A 16,965-nucleotide genomic window follows, 5' to 3' on the forward strand; every position below is an offset into this window, starting at 1 on the left:
TAATCTTGCATACTGGAACAAATCTTAGAATAACCAATTGTTCTTTAAATACTTTGTTATCATCAAAACTCAAGGGATATGGTATCAACTAATTTTGTTCTAACACTGATAACATTGCACACACTCATTCTTCGAACTACTATGGGAGGAATACAGGTAGATATCATCAGTATAGAGGTAGGGCTTGTGGATTTAATAACTTTAAAGGCAGGGGTTATGGTAGAATGAACAACACCATTGGGAATGTGCCTACCTGTCAACTTTGCAACAAATATGGCCACAATTTCATGGACTGCTGCCACAAGTTTGATGAGAATTTTGTACCCTCACATAACAAGAATCAAGAACAAGCATCATGTTCAACTGGAAGTGGACAAGTCAAAATGCAACAACAGGGTTAAGACAATAATGTTAGTCAAGCAACAACACTCTTAGCACATCAAGATTCTCTTCAATTTCCACAAGGCCTAGATGCTAAAACCTGGTTTGCAGACTCACATGCATCACATCATATAACTCCTTATGTTTTATACCTTCAAAATATCCATACATATGCATATCCTAATGAACTGCTAGTAGGAAATGAGCAAAGTCTAGCAGTAAAGCCTATAGGTTCATCCATAGTTAAGTCAAAATTCTCACCTACATGTCAACTTGCTATAAAAAATCTTTTACATGTACCTAACATCACAAGGAGCCTTTTATCATCCTCAAAATTTGCAAAAAAAATAACAGAGTCTATTTTGAGTTCCATACTAACAAGTGTTTTATCAAATCACATGCATCTAAACTATTTTTTCTTAAAGGTTTCCTTGATGATAGTGGATTGTACTGCTTCAACAATCTCACTCTTGACTTCTTTCAGAATTCTTATATAAGTAGTTTTTCCAAGTTGTATTCTTTTTCAAATAACACTAATGCTAGTCCTAGATATGATAGTGTATCCACAAATGTTGATAATCATGTAATGTGGTACTATAGGTTAGATCATTCTAACCCTAGAGCAGTAAGTCATGTTCTTAAACTGTGTAATATTCATGTCAATAATAGTAATTTTGAGAATTTTTGTCATGCTTGTTGCCTAGGAAAGTCTCATAGACTGCATACCCTTTTAACTCATACCAAGTATAATAATGCATTTGAACTGATTCATACAGATCTATGAGGTCCATCACCAGATCCATCTAGAGGTGGTTACTCTTATTATGTTTCCTTTATTGATGCCCATACAAGGTACACCTGGATCTACATGCTAAATCAAAAAAGTGATGTTCTATATTCCTTTAAACTGCTTCAAAGTTATGTCTCCACACAATTTAGTTCTTATATAAAGGCCATCTAGTCAGACTTTGGATATGAATTCATGCCATTTAAAAAGATACTAAATGAGCAATGCATAAATCATTGAATTACATGTCCTCATACCTCACATCAGAATGACACATTTGAGAGGAAGCATAGACAAATTGTAGAAATGGGACTGACCCTGCTGGCTCATGCATCTCCACCAATTGATTTGTGGGATCACAACTTCATTACTGCAGTGAGCTCATTAACACACTACCAACATTTGCATTACTAAACTATGTCTCACCCTTTTATACCTTACATCACAAGCAACTTGAATATAAGACACTCAAAGTATTTGGTTGCTCATGTTAGCCTCACATGAGGCCCCACAATCAACACAAGCTTGATTTTAGAAGCACAAAGTGTGTGTATCTTGGTGTTTCTCCAACACACATGGGTCACAAGTGAATGGCTCCAGATGGAAGAATTTATATCTCAAAAGATATGGTCTTCAATAACATAGAATTTCCCTACTATATCTCACAACAAGTTCCAATTATCAAAGCCTTAACTAATGCACAATTTTCTAGCCCTATAAACCTACCTATTTTAGGCACAACTCATATACATATACCCATAATTACTCAAAATGAAATTCAACCTGAACCACATCCACTTGTAGACAATTCCTCACCCGCCTCATTGACCTCTCAGCAGAACCAGTTAGACACCACCCTTACAAATAACTCATAACAAAATGTGCCTAAAGCATTTCTCAAGTACCTAAAACTCAACTTGAGTCACAAATCAATCCATAACTGGTGTACCACAACCAAATACACATAGTTCAAATCATGGTTCTACAACTGAGCATCACAAATTTGATTATACTAATGACTTGCTCATCAAGACATCTCAGATAAACTCAACATCACTAGCTCAGTACATCACGAACTCACATAATTCTTTATCACTCTCTTTCTGTAGTCAACCTAAGTCTATAACACTCCCTACCAACCATCATGCAATGATGACAAGAGCTAAAACTGGAAACTCTAAACCAAAGGCCTTTTCTGAACCAACCACAGCTAAGAAAGCTTTAACACATCCTGAGTGGTTTAATGCAATTAAGATAGAATGCAATTCAATCTTGATGAATGGAACCTAGACATTAACTGAACTCCCACATCATAGGAAAGCAATTTGATGTAAGTGGGTCTTCAAGATCAAAGAGAATCCAGATGGAACAATTAACAAGTACAAAGCTAGACTTCTTGCTAAAGGGTTCCATTAACAAGAAGGCTTTGACTTTCATAAGACTTTTTAAATATTTTTCAAACCAACCATAATAAGAATCATCATAACATTAGCACTCACATTCAAATGGGAGATCCAACAGATAGACATCAACAATTCCTTCTTAAATGGAGATCTTCAATAGGAAGTGTACATGCAACAACCTCCAAGGTTTGTTAACTGCAATGCTTCTCTTGTTTGCGAACTTATGAAGGCCATTTATGGTCTCAAACAATCACCTGGGGCTTGGTATGAGAAACTACATCAGGCTCTTCTGCAATTTGGCTTCACCACCAACAAATGTTATCATTCTCTCTTCATCTATCAGCATTAGAATGTTACACTATATGCCCTGGTGTATATAGATGACATACTCATCACTTGCACCTCATATGCACTAGTTCATGACCTGATTTCTAAGCTTCATCATAAATTTTCTCTTAAGAAGCTAGGAAATCCAAATTACTTTATAGGCATTGAGGTACATGAGCAACATAGTGGTGCAATCATACTAACTCATACCACGTACATAAAATACATATTGTCCAAGGCAAACATGGAAGGTGAAAATGGAGTCAACACTCTAATGTTCAGACAATGCAAACTGAGCAAGCATGACACATATGCTATCTCTGATCCAACACACTAAAGATGAATTGTTGAAGCACTTCAGTATGTGATTTTAACATGGTCATACATTGCATATAATGTAAACAAAGAATTCCAGTTCATGTCAAAACCACTTGAATCTCGCTGGAGTGCAGTCAAACATATTTTTTGATATCTTAGTGGCTTTGCATATCATGGTTTAGTGATAAAGTCATATGAACTTATGCAAAAGGTGTCAGTTCGTGTCTATAGTAACTCTTACTAGGCCAGTGACCCAGATGATAGGAGGTCCACATCAGGCTCATGCGTGTACTTTGGTCCAAACCTCGTATCCTAGAGCTCGGAGATAATCATTGGTGGCACAATCTAACATTGAGGCGGAATATCATGCCCTTGCTCAAAATACTTCTTAAATCTTGTAAATTGAATCACTACTGACAGAGCTCTATTTTCCATATCAAGTTACAATTTTACTTTGTGATAACATTAGTGTTATAATGGTGTCACATAATTCGGTTCTCTGTGCAAGAAAGAAACACATAGAGTTGGACATCCTTTTTGTAAGAGAAATAATAACAGCTAATAAGCTCTTGATTCAACATATCCCTAACTCAATGCAAATGCATTAACCAAACCATTTTCTCATACTTTATTTCAAGATTTCAAAGAAAAACTCAAATTTGCACCCCTGCTACAACTATGATCTTGAGGGGGATATTAGAGTTATATATAATGATTGTAGAGTATGAAAAGTTAGTTATGTTAGTGCTTGTTAAAGTAGGAAAGTTAGCTAGAAATACTAACTAGCTTTAGCTCCAAGTAACCAACAATAGAAGGTGTGCATGATGTATATATAGCAACCTTCATACATTGTAATCAATCAATAAATCATAATCAATACACAAGGAGACTTTATGATTACTCTCTCTCTCTCTCTCTCTCTCTCTCTCATGATTCATTCAACTATAATAAGTGCCAAGACATTAAAAAAATAGTTTTACATAGTAAATCAACTATGCTTAATGGTCACACTACTACAAATAACCCCATTTCACCTCGGACGCAAAGTGGATTGTACCTTGGTTACCCAGGCGAAGTAACAAAGAGAGACATGAAATGTTTCTACTTTACCCCTCCGTTTTTTGAATAACCTAGGGGAAACGTGTTGAACATGGAGTGGGTTCGATCCCTAGCAACTGCAAGAAACATGTATTGTTAATATATAAATATATATGAAAGAAACATATATTTCATGTTTTATTAGTATACGAAGTTACTTATTTTACATTTTTTATCATTTCAATCTACAAGTATAATCTTCATCACTATAAATATGGGGTGACAAATACTAGTGTCCCACTTTATTTTAACATTGTGGAAGAATAAATGTTGGGTATTGCATGCATTTGTTTCTGATATAAAATTTAAAAAAGATTAGATAAATAAAATAAATTTGCAGTTACATGATCAGAGATTATGTTAGAAAATAAAACATGAATCATATTTTTTCTGCACTTGCAATCCATCACATAAATCTTTGGCAAAATAAATACACTCTCACCAATCACATATTAAATAAACCTAATTTTCCTTCTCTTTCAATCTATCACATTGATATTTTTACTTTGTAAAATTTAATGGCGCTCTCATTAAATTGATAGGGTTTCACTACAATATTTGAGTTTCTTGTGGATTCACTACTATCAAATTTTAATATTCATAATACTTTTAAAATAGGGTTTTAGGTATCACAAGGATCACTATTGTTAGTGTCTTGAATGTTGATACTCATTAAATGGATGACAAAAATTTGTTTAAGGACGGTGAAGAAACACGCTTAAATTTTACCTCAATAAAATATGTTTCAATAAAATATTTTACCTCGATTATTACTAAAAATTGAGGTAAAATGTGTTTCTTTTTAGATAAAAAATACAATAAAATATATTTCATCCCAAGCGCCCATGCCTCTCGGTTTCTACTAAAAACCGAGGAAAAGACTTTTTTTTTAAATTACATTGTTCACAAAAAATATTAAAATAAATTGTTTAAACAAATACAGATTTTGACAGTGGATTCTTGGAGAAAAACAAATCTTTTCAAATTTCTGATAAGTTATATGTTCCTACTAAGAGAATTTCTTTTCTACACTTGCAATTCACCCCAAAGAGATTTCATTATCTTGAGTAAATGTTTTCATGACAAATTCTTTCACATGAAAGAGAACAAGATGATTATGTTTATGAGTAAATTTTTCAATGTTTTATTTGATTGACAATTTAGGAAGAAGATTAAATATTTTTTCTGTCTTCCAACCCATCCCAAAAAACAGTGGTTGGACCATGAAAAAAAATATGGGCGGACCACTAAAATAAACTATAATATTTAAATTGAATCCAAAAATGATATTTCATATAAAAACTTAAGTCGTAATAAGCTTGATTACTATAAATAATAAACTACATAGCTTAAAATAATACTTTACGTGTATTGAGTGACTTGAAATCATCAATAATAGAATCTGAACTAATACATGCACTAATTTTCCTTTCAATATAAACAGTCATACTATATGCTAGAAACCGACCTTTCATCTTCTTTTGCAACTTAGTCTTGATAATTTTCATTGCCGAAAAAGATATCTCAGTTGTGGCAGTAGAAACAGGAAGAGTCAGGATAAGACGGAATAGTCTATCAATCAAGAAGTAAATTTTATTTTTGTTAGTGGCAACCAAACATGAACGTAGTTTTTGAATAGTTGATAAATTCTTCAAATCTGCTAATTGCCCGGCATCAACAAGAAATTTTTAAAGTTGAAATTGCAAAGTAATCTTCTCTTGCTCATTGAAATCCATAGGATGATATTTTTCAACTAGAGTGCAAACAGTATTAATGTCAAAAGCTTTATAACTATCCTTAGGAATCAAAGCACAACTTAGAGTTAACAAATCCATTGCTTGCTCACTAAATCTACTATTCAACTCTTGTAATTATTGGTCAATAATAGCAAAAAATATTTCAACTTTAAAGTAATGTTCTAGTGTGACCTGATTCTCTGAAAGACGAGAATGTCCATATCTTGTTGTTGAATAGTATCATCAAGATTAGGAATCTCAATATCATGTCTCACACAATAAGACGTCACACTAGCATACAACTTATTCCAACCATTTTCTCTCAGCTCTTGAATAAGAGTTTTTGTTGCACGAACTAAAATCATAGCATTAACCACATCCTGATATTGTTGTTGTAAAGCTTGACAAAGCACATCTGTTATCCCCGTAATTTCTTTTCATCAAATGCAAGATCAATATAAAACCAAATTCCTTCAAGTAATTGTAACCATTATCACCATCCCCACATGTATTATAACTTTCTCCTTCCTTTGATAATGTTATTAAACACGACAAGTTGCTTCATACATATTCATCAAGCTACAAATAGAATTGAAATATGATCCCCAGCGAGTAGTTCTAGCTCATTTCAATGTACCAATTTGATTTTCACCTTTACTAGTAATGATCTCATCAATCTCAAAAAAATGTTCAATTTATTTTAATTGGGCTTCTTGTAACTCATCATGTCGCTTTGGTAAAGAACAAATAACATTGACCACAAAAATTAGCTTATCAAAGAATTTATTTATTGGTTTGATTTCTCTTGAAGCAGTAACTAAAACAAGTTGCAATCGATGAACAAAATAATGGACGTAGTATGCACAAGGACAATCCTTCAAAAATAGTGCTTGTAAACCATTCCATTCTCCTCTAATATTGCTTGCACCATCATACCCTTGGCCCCTAAGGTTAGAAACATCAAGGTTATGTCGAGAAAGTATATCACATACTTTTTTCTTAAGAGTTAATGTCATTGTGTCATTCACATGTGCCACATAAAAAATTGTTCTTTTATTAAACCAAATTTATCAACAAATCTTGAAAAAATAGCCATTTGTTTCTTGTTTGACTCATCACGGGCTTCATCTACAAGGATACAAAATTTAGAATCACTTATTTCTTCACGAATATGCTTTCTAACCCTACTAGAAATAATTTTCAATAGCTCTTATTTATTTTATATGAAGTATATTTTTAATTTTTTGAAGCATTATCCAACACAACCTTTTCTACTTCATCATTATAAGATGTCAAGAGTCTTAACAACTCAAGAAAATTACCTTGATTTTTTGACTCAGTAGATTCATCATGGCCCCTAAAAGTACAAGCTTAAAGTGTGAACCAACGAACAATGTCAATTGAAGTCTTGCGACATAGTTGATTCATCTTTCTTTGACTTGAGCATTGTTTTTGGAAAACATTTTCAATATGTGCCTCTTTATTCAACAAGTCTTTATAAGCTTCCATTGCATTGTTGTGTGCCGAGCGAAGATCCTTCCCTATATGCTTAAGAAAAACACAATAATTTCCATCTCTCACTCTTTTCCAACCTCTAAAACCTATAGTAATAAAGGCATCAGATCCAGAATTCCCTATTGGTCCTTTATTAAAAAGATAACATGGAAAGTAATATGCGGCATCCTTTGAAGCTGAATATTCTAGCCATGTATAAAAGATTTCAAACCAAGTTTCTTGAAATCGTCTTGGATGATCCTCTTTACCGGACAAAGGATATTCTTCCAAACAGATTTAATATGGACCTCATTTCATATAAGCTCTTCGTATTTGATCAATTTGGTTTGGTGAATATTTTGATATTGGAGAACGCTTTCCAGGATCACATTCTAAAGAATTCAAAATATCATTTAAAACTTCAACTGATTGAGGGATAACTATTGTCACTTCTTCAATTGATGGAACTTCAACTTGTTGAAGGGTAGTAGTTATCACTTCTTCAATTGATGGAACTTCAACTGGTTGAGGCATAGAATTTATCACTTATTCAATTCTTGAAACTTTAATAGGTTCGGATGTAGAAGCATTCTCACAAGCTTTTCTCTTAAAAAATGATTAATTTTTCTGTTCTTCATCTTTATTTATTCTGCCTTACAAGAAATCAACGACAATCAATCAACTAAATTTATATTTGGCAACCAACAACGAACAATTACAATCACAATTCATAATCAAACTTGTTATTATAAGTTATAACAAACCGAAAAAGAAAAAAAAAACAGTTTACATGTTAATAACAGTAATAACGAACAATCAGAATCACAATCAAACTTGTTATTATAAGTTATAACAAACCGGAAAAAAAAATACAAATTAATAACAATAACAACCATCAATATCAATAAAAACTAAATAAATAAAAATACTATCCAAGAATCAGAAACATACAATTTTAACTATTACTTTGTCTATTTTTAGGGAAGAATTTTAAGGGGAGCAACATAAAATTTTAAGGGAAATAACTGTACTTAAAAATAATAATTACCAGAAGAAAGAAGTAGCAAAGAGAAGAAGATGATATTTAGATTTGCGTGAAGACTAAAATGGAATGTAAGTAAGAAAAGAAAGAAACATAGAAGAAGTTTTGTTATTTATGAAAGTTTTGTGTAAAATGAAGATTAAAATGGAAGAATTTTTTTCATATAATAACATTTTTAGGGGTATTATAATAAATTCTTATGGTGTAAATTTTTAGGATAAAATCTTATTAACAAATGATTTTATAGTAAAATATAATAATTTAATTTCTTAATTATAAAATATAATTGAATAAATAAGTTATTAATTTAAAAAAAGAAAGAAAAAGAATATCACTTTTAAAAATATAAAAACATATTTAAAAATATAAATATAACTTTTATTTTTTAAAAACTGAAACAAACATGCCTAATATATAATCATTTAATAACAAACAATATCTTTTATCATTTATCATTTTGTATCGTATAAACTTTATATTATATTTATTTAGTTGATAAAATATGTCTTCTATGTAAAATTTTATAAAATTTAATATAATATTGATTATAACCCAGTGTGAATCAAAGAAAAAGAATGATAACATTTTTTATCAGCATTTTCTTATATTAAGAAACAAGAAAAGAGATCAAAGAATAGGTCAAAACCAGATGATATTTCAGACGCTAAATTTCAACGTTAGATTGTATACGTTTGGGAAATGAAAAATGAAAGTAGAAAATTCCATTCGTCAAAAAGGAAAGTAGAAAATTACAAGTAAGGTCACATATTAGGTTCTACCTACCGTATTCATTGTGATCAAAATGAGAAACAAAAAATCATTATATTAATAGTAACACCTTAATCAACTTATGAAGAAAAAAGTAATTATGTCCCAAATAAAGATAAATATGCCGCAGTAAAGAGTTCTTGAGTTAATTCCCTTATCACGTCAATTACATAAGCTTTAACAACAATCAATTTAAACAGGCATAGCGTAATGAACAATGGGAATTACTTATTTGAGTTAATCATTAATCATGAGATTATTTTTGCCTACGCAATTTAAACTCGTCATCATTGTTGATATGCATTTTGCTTGTTACCAAACTCTATATTTTGACTTTATTTGGTATGAACAGTTGAGTGAGATAGTGAAGATTTTAAAAGTGTTACCATGGTGGAATATATTGACTTATTTGCTCTTATGGGTCCATCATTTACTTTAATTCAAGATGCATCTTGAAAAATCACGAACCTTAAATTCATATCGTGCTATGCTTCCTTTGGAGAATTGGAGAATAATGTGAAGAACAGCTAGACAAATATAAAATGGAAGACAATAGGATAACCACTATTCAATTTTTCCAAATGATGTGTCTAAAATCTTATAGCAAATTTTTTGACCTAATAAATTTGTAGGGTTACTGGTCCTAAGTAGTGGATTGACAATATTTAGGTGTGAGATATTAGAGGGGGAGGAAAACAATCTTTTTGAAGAAAGGGCAAATCACTAGAAGAGCGGATGGATATTTTACATATGGTATAATCAAGACATAATATTGAGAATGAATACGGTTTTTCTGTTAAGATTAATTAGTTGAGAATGTTTGAGATTGTAATGGGGAGAGGTGGAGGGAGGGGGAGGGAGGGGGAGAGAGAGAGAGAGAGAGAGAGAGAGAGAGAGAGAGAGAGAGAGAGAAGAGAGAGAGAGAGAGAGGAGAGAGAGAGGAGAGAGAGAGAGAGAGAGGAGAGAGAGAGAGAGAGAGAGAGAGGAGAGAGAGAGAGAGAGAGAGAGAGAGAGAGAGGAGAGAGAGAGAGAGAAGGAGAGAGAGAGAGAGAGAGAGAGGAGAGAGAGAGAGAGAGAGAAGAGAGATCTTTCTCTCTAACCTCCTTTGAAACTTCTTTTCTTTGGATTTGATTTTTCTTCAGCATGGCGATTTCTCCAGTCAATGAAAGGAACTCAGAGTGAAGACTGGTCATTAAACGAAGGTGACTCCCAAAGGGTCAATGGGATAACGAAGGTATACGGGGTCAGGAGGAGGATCACAACAGATGAAGATCCTCATTCTTCTTTTCATCATTCCCAGAAGATTATGGAGCTCGCGATATGTATGAAGCATTTCAAATTTATGATGATATGACGAAGTGGTTATACCTTCGAAGAGAGATGTCAGAGGTATGCGATATGGTTTTATGAAGTTTTTTGATGTAAAGGATAAAGCTTTGCTTACTACAAAGCTGGATAATATCTTCATTGGTAGTAGAAAGTTGTACGTCAATGTTCCTAGGTTTCAAAGAATGCATCATTTGAGAAAAAGACTTCACCCTACTCATTTGATTAGTCTGAACATGGAACGAGGTAAAAATCTAGAAAAAGTGAATGAGTCTTATCCTAAAGGTACTCATAACCTTAACAAAGGCAGTTCTTATATGGAGGTTGTTATATCTAGAGAGTACACTTCTATATAAGAGGATAGGCGTAGATTCGTCAAACAAGCTGGAGAAAAGGACTTAAAGAGATTCAAAAAATATTTTGTTGATTTTGTAGAAGACCCTGAAACCTCTTATAACATTTAGGAGATGTTTAATAGGGAGTTTTTTTTTCTATTCTCGTTATGCCTCTTGGGGTGAACATATGTTTAGTGGAAGACAGATGTGATGGAGAACTTGAGACGCTAGTAGATAAAGATCATGAATGGTTGCGACAATGATTTAAGGAAGTTCGTCCATGGAGACAGTCAGGTGTTGATGATGCTAGAGTCATTTGGATCTAGTGCTAGGATATTCCTTGGCACGCAATGGAATCTGGTATTCTTTGAATCTTTAATTCCACTGATAGAGGAATATCTTTATGCTGAGGATAACACTAGGCTTTGTTTAAAAATGGATCTTTCTCGTATCTTAATAAGGACAAGGCAAACTAAGGTTCTTTTTGAAGATGTTGAAGCACATATAAATGGTGTTTCCCTCAATGTTAAGATTATAGAAGACACACAAGGTCCTCTTAGAATTCATACGCCTGAAGATGTTGAATCAAAACATTTTTTAACTGATGATTCCGATGAATATTATAGAGACTGACTCGATGATGATCATCATCATATGAAGATGAAAGATGATTTAGGTGAGGCGAAATTGCATAAAATGAGAGAGATAATGGATGTCCCTCTGAGTGCAATATGGATATAGAAGTTTTATCAGAAGAAGTGGCAGTTGATCAGACTTTGAATTTATAGCAAAAAAAGTTGTAAATAGTCCTAAGTTTGACATTTGTCAAAAAGCGGGGAAAAGGGAGCAATTAAGACATCAACTTTTCTTGAGATAAGTGCGAAGGGTCTACTCAGAAAAGTATCTCAGAATGTGTCTCAGGGCGAAGTCAACATAGTTACAACTACTCCCATTTGATTTGTTGGGCTTACTCATATTAGCCCAAGCAATTGGGCCATGTAATGTATACAGATAAAACTCTATTATATCCCAGCGCAACCAGGTCTTTTAGTGGGTTTGGGTATTAAAGTTGCCAACAGTTGGCCACTTGTTTTTCCCATCTTAGTAGCCCAACCAAAAAGGAAATGTAAAATGTTGGTGGAACTAGGAGATTCTAAGAAGGTTCATGGATCTTCTTCTTTTATCTCCTTACATCCAAAAGCCAGTGCATTTGCAAAACCCTCATATTTTTCATCTTCAATCCCACCAAAAGCTATCAAACCAGTTGGAAAATCAACCTTTTTCCGTCCTCTTCTTCTTCTTCTTCTTCTTCTTCTTCTTCTTTTTCTTCTTCTTCTTTTTCTTATTCTTCTTTTTCTTTTTCTTCTTCTTCTTGGTAAATTCTCTGGGGGATCTTCTCTATGTTGTGAATCGATTTCAGATCGAGATGTATTGTAAGTTAATTCTATATTCTGTAATAAGGAGGAGGAATGAATGGCTTCTAAAATTTTGAAGAAAGCAACCGGCCTTGTAATTATAAGAGGAGACAATGAAGCAAAGTATATTGTATAAATTAAGCATCTTGAAGTTAAGGATTATGCTAGGTGTTAAGAAGGATGACAATAAATCTTGGTTGAAATGAATGTCCTCCCCTTCAATATTAGAGGAGGAGTAAATCTGGTAAAGAGGAAAGAAATTAAGAGTTTGATTTACTCAGAGAAGGTGGATATTGAAGGTGTGAAAAACACAAGAAAGAGAAGGTGAATTTGGTTTTTAAAACAAAAGCTTTTTACCAACTCAAAAAACTCCACACAATAGAAAGAACAAGGAGAGAAAGACACAAGCATTTTTACCTTGGTTCGCTTGAAATTAAAGCTACTCCAGTCCACCCGCCAAGGTGATTTCTCCTTATACACAAGGACTTAATCCATTATAACCAAATAGATTACAGAAAAATCACAAAGAAAATCTTTCTGTGTCTTCTCAAGGATCTGACTACAACTTAGTCTCCTTAACAAAAATCACAAAGAACAACTTTCTTTATCTTCTGAAGGATCCGACTAAAACCTAGTATCCTTGAGGAAATACAAACAAACTAGTTTGAGTAAAGGTTTGTGTGTTACAAGTTGCTTCTACACAAGCAAATTTTATACAAAACAATTAAAGAAAAAAATGTGCACAAAGTTGATAGCTTTTCACGTAGAAACAGTCTTGTCAAAATATGGTATCGCAACTTTCCTTCAAGTCTCTAAGTCCTGCTTATATAGCATAAGAAAGGGACCGTTGGAGGGAAATTTGGGGATACCAAAAGAGTAGTTATCCACTAACAGATTAGTGACAGGTGTGAAGAATAGTATTGTCCTTCGCCCATGTTTTCAGGTAGTGGAAGGAATATTTCCGATTTGTACTATGTACTATTTGATCACGTATCTTCTTGATCTTATCTTCAAATTCAATAGCTTCTGATGAAAAGTTGATGAAGCATGAAAAGAATAAACACAAAGCTGAAATCAAAACCTTCAGAATCTTCAGTCAAAAATGTCAGCGTCTGGCTTGAGATCTTCAGAGTCTTCAGCTAAGTAACCAAACTTTAGCATCTTCAGTTAGAACCTTGACCACATCAGTGTTTGGATTGAGATCTTCAGAGTCTTCAGTTAAGTAAAAAAACTTCAGAAGCTTTCCATTCTTTAGAAGCTTAATAACCAGAGTCACATCCAGAAGCAGGAGTGGAGAGAACATTGCAACATCAATATAAAGTCTTTCCAGAAACTTCTTAGGAGTGAATCAGTGCAGAAGCAGAAAGAACATTGCAGCAACAACATAGCATCTTTCAGAACTTCTAAAGAGTGATTCAATGCAGAAACGGAATTCAGAACAAATGTTCAGAAATTGATGGCATTGCATGTCATAAACTCAGAATTAGAATTGGTTGTTAAAGCTACACAATAACAAACCATTATAGTACTAAAATTGTTCTCACACAAATACTGCATTGTTATCATTAAAACTCAAAGGTATAAATGCAGAACCAAATATTATTCTAACAATCTTCCCCTTTTTTATTATGAAAAAATCATGTATTTTGATGAACAGTTTTGTACAGGGTAATCACAGAAAAATATATCACACAGAAGCACAAAACTCCCCTTGATATGTATAATCCTAAAAAGATAAAATTAGAATGAAAGAACACTTTCCTGATTAACCTTTTGGCAGGATCAGAATGATCTTCCGTTTGAATCTGGTTTATCTTCAGAAGTTGCTTGAACTTATCCAGAACTCTGGTTGTCAAAGTCAACAGTCTGATGAACTTCACTTCAGAAGCTTGGTTGAACTCTTTGAAAGAGCTTCAGAGCCTTGTTCTTTTTGAAAGATCTTTAAGGCTTGGTTATAAACCCTTCTTAAAGAGATTCAGAATCTGGTTAGAACTTTAAAACCCGATTGAATCAATTTTGATTACGATGGAATTCATAATTCCTCAGAACTTGATATCTGGTTATGTCTGGTTGGAAGTCTTTCTCAAATGGTGAAGTTAAAACTTCAGACTCAAAGAGTAAATCACTTCTTTAGAAACTGACAACTTAAGTTTTGATCTGAAAAACTTCAGGAGCTTCTTATGTTCTTTAACTTTTCCTGAAAGTCAACTAACAAAATATTCTTCGAAGTAATTGTTAGCAGAAACATTAAAAATGTTTGGGTTCTGATTCACGAACAAAGGTATATCAAAATCAATTATGTTTCTCCCTCATTGTCATCGATAAAAAAGACAGACAAAAAAATATAAAGAAACAACATGATTTTATTTATATTTCCAGAAGGCACAATAGTACAAACCATGGAGAACAAAAAACACTTAGACAAAATATAACACAAAAGTGCATAAAATTTTGAAAACTAAGAGTTTGGGTTCTGAGGCAGATGAGGCAGCGGAAGTCTGGAGAGAATCATCTCGAACAAAATATCTTGTTTGTCCAATCGTTATATGACAAGAGCACCTTCTTCTTTCATCTCAACAAGAGTCTTCAGAATCACTTCAGGAATAACCCCAAAAGAGGTTCCAGCAGCATTCTGATTCTCATAAACAACAATCTGTTGTTTTGGCTCACAGTCTTGAACTACCTGTTGATCTTCAGAAGTAATTTTCTTTCCTCGGTCCAGCTGAGCAAAAGTGTCTTCCATGATAACATCTTGATATCCAGAAGCTTGCTTAATCTCCTTTGCTTCTTCCTCAATTTTTGGAGCTGGAAGACATAATAGAGCACATCGTAATTGTATGGCTTCCATTGCAGGTACAAACCTTGAATGGAATTTCCTTTAAGAAACTTTGAATACAAAGTTCTTCAACTTAGAAATCTTTGAATTAACCCATCTTCGATAGGCTTCCTAGACAACACCATTTTCTGCTGGATTAGTGGATAGAACATTATTCCATATAACAGTGTGAAGAAAACCTTTTGAATCTGATTCGAATTTCCTTAGAATCTTACCAATATTGGGTTCTTTAGGTTTAGTTTGGATAGGATATCTGATAGAAAAATAAGTAATGTTGGATTTAGGGCCTGGTCCATAAATGTTGGGAACAACAAAAGGTGGAAGGTCTAAAGATTGTTCAGCAGCAGAATCAGATACAATGTGATCTGGTTAAAAATTGAACAAGCCTTGGGGAGTACCATTAGACTCTATATCACCAGAATATCTCAAAGGTGATGTTTTGGGTGGCTCATTTGTATTTTATGGTTGGGGAGAAGAAATAACTTGTGAAGGAGGTGGAATGGGTGATGATAGATTCTATGGAGGAGGCGGTGTTTGCGGTTTCTGTTGTTGTTGTTGTTATTATTATAACAGAGTTTCAGAAACTATAGGAGTTTCTATAACAGGTTCTACATAGGTTATATTTGTAGGAGGTGGTTGTGGAATTTTAATAATGAAAATGTTCTGATATGGAGATGGAGATGGTTGTGTTGTGTAGCGGTGTATTCGTCGCTATATGATTTATTGATTAAACCATAAGCAAAGCATACAAAGAAATCGAGTCGCCACCGCACTTTTATTTATCCAAAGGATTGGCTAAAAAGCGAACAAAAGCCTAAGAAGTTTTACACGTAGAAAACTAATGAAAAGATCAGAGAATCTGGGTAAGGGGTAAATTACGCAATGGGAAGGTGTTAGGCACCCAAAACGTCCTAGGGAGCCCTTTTCACACTTGTTGTATAAAAAAGTTTATTTGTTTATGACATATTGTGCAAACATGATTGGGAAGACGAGAAAAGAATATACAATTTTTATTATTTTTGTGTTTGAACGGATGAACCCGTTGCCTACGTACCTTCCATGAAAGGTAAGGATCAAAACGCCGTAGTTCGGCTAAAAGATTTCCAAATATTAGTGAGTTCATTTTAAAACACAAGCACTAAGGCCTTTCATTACCAATGGGAGAAAACTCAACCTGAATCAACCATCCACCATGCGAGGACGGCTTCAACATACTAGTGAGGGGTTAACCCTATAATAAGTATGGAAGACTTACAATCAACTCACTAAGGACAAGGTAAGATTTATATCAACCACTATGGTAATTGAAACCTATGGCTAATGTATGAAAAATTTAACAAGAATGGACAAAGCCACAAAACAATTGAATGGGTGAAATTAATTGATTATGAGTATTCACAAAATATGGTCAAGGTATGATTAAGATTCGATTCAGAAAGAAGTGTTATCAAAAATGAAGTTTGAAAATCAAGGACTTAAGGTCTAGGTTTCTAATTTGAAAAGAGAGGAGAATGTTTGCACAACATGTATTCACAAGTTTTAAAAGTCAACAGGTGAAAAGGGATTTTGAAACAAAAAGGATGTGGGTGAAGGAGTGTAAAACTTCCTAGAAGTTCACCTCTTGAAATCATATAGAAGATGATTCAAGTGTGTCCTTTGGAATGAGGCAACAAAACAAATAAGCAAAATAAAAGCAAGG

At 33.3% G+C, this 16,965-nt stretch overlaps 1 pseudogene; it reads right to left on the reverse strand.

Annotated features, from left to right (window-relative positions):
* Positions 1–5,663: 5,663 nt before the first annotated feature.
* LOC127136355 (uncharacterized) lies at positions 5,664–8,078 on the reverse strand (annotated as a pseudogene).
* Between the last annotated feature and the right edge of the window lie 8,887 nt (positions 8,079–16,965).

The sequence above is a fragment of the Lathyrus oleraceus genome, chromosome 4, assembly GCF_024323335.1.
Source record: "Lathyrus oleraceus cultivar Zhongwan6 chromosome 4, CAAS_Psat_ZW6_1.0, whole genome shotgun sequence".
NCBI lineage: Eukaryota > Viridiplantae > Streptophyta > Magnoliopsida > Fabales > Fabaceae > Lathyrus > Lathyrus oleraceus.